The following is a 1,231-nucleotide window of genomic DNA, read 5'->3' as shown; positions in this document are numbered from 1 at the left end:
GTCTCGTAGGATTTTAAGATGACCTCGCACCCCTCAACACTGCACCTGCAAACCGAATCCACCCTTACAGCAATTCCAGACACCAGAAGGTCTGCGCCTGCAAGCCCTCCTGCCAGGTTCCATCGCGCATCCCCATCCCTGCTCTTCTCTGAACTTCAGGTTCATCTCGTGGGACTTTAAGACAAACTCACCCTCCCACACACCCCAACTGCAAACCGGATCCTGCTGGCCAGCAGTTCAGGACACCAGGAATCCTGCGGCTGCTGACCTTCCTGCCCAGGTCCTTCGGGTATCCCTACTCCTGATCCTCTCTGGACTTCAGGTTGGTCTCGTGGGACTTTAAGATGAACTCGCATGCCCTCACACCCCACCTGCAAACTGGATCCAGCCAGCTAACAGTTCTGGACACCAGGTGGCTTGTTGCTGCAGTCCCTCCTGCCCGGGTCCTTCACAGTTCCCCACCCCTGCTCCTCTGTGGACTTCAGGTTCGTCTTGTGAGACTTTAAGATGAATTTGCACCACCCCACACCCCAGCTGTAAACCAGATCCAGCCAGCCAGCAGTTTCGGACACCAGGTGGCCTGTGGCTAAATGCCCTCCCGCCTAGATCCTTCGAGCATCTGCACACCTGCTCCTTCTGGACTTCATATTGGTCTTGTAGGACTTTAAGATGAACTCGCAACCCCCACACCTTGCCTGCTAACTGGATCCAGCCAGCCAGAAGTTTTAGACACCAGGAAGCCTTTGGCTTCAGGCCCTCCCACCCGGGTTCCCTGGGCATCCCCAACCCTGCTCCTCTCTGGACTTAAGGCTGTTCTTGTGTGACATTAAGTTGAACTCAAACACGCCCACACCCCACCTGCAAACCGGACACAGCCAGACAGTAGCTCAGGACACCAGGCGGCCTGCGGCAGCAGGCCCCAATGCCCGGGTCCTTATTGCATCCCTACCCCTGCTCCTCTATGGACTCCAGGTTGGTCTCATGGGACTTTAAGACAAATTCACCCCCAAAACACCCCACCTGCAAACCAGATCCTGCTGGCCAGCAGTTATGGACACCAGGTGGCCAGCAGCTCCAAGCCTTTCCACCTGGGTATTTTGGGCATCCACACCCCTTCTACTCTCTGTACTTCAGGTTGGTCTCCTGGGACTTTACGATGAACTCACACCCCCACACACCCAACTTCAAACTGGATCCAGTTGGCCAGCATTTCTGGACAACAGGCGGCCTG

The 1,231-nt window shown here is 56.0% G+C and overlaps 1 pseudogene; it reads right to left on the bottom strand.

The window, feature by feature from the left end:
- Positions 1-360: 360 nt before the first annotated feature.
- Positions 361-1,231, bottom strand: part of LOC102500974 (lung adenoma susceptibility protein 2 homolog) — a 12,534-nt pseudogene continuing 11,663 nt past the window's right edge.

The sequence above is a fragment of the Tupaia chinensis genome, unplaced genomic scaffold (genome assembly GCF_000334495.1).
Source record: "Tupaia chinensis unplaced genomic scaffold, TupChi_1.0 Scaffold143798_1, whole genome shotgun sequence".
In the NCBI taxonomy this organism is placed as follows: domain Eukaryota; kingdom Metazoa; phylum Chordata; class Mammalia; order Scandentia; family Tupaiidae; genus Tupaia; species Tupaia belangeri.
Note: the sequence above shows the minus strand (reverse complement) of the source record. Positions and strands in the feature narration are given on the sequence as shown.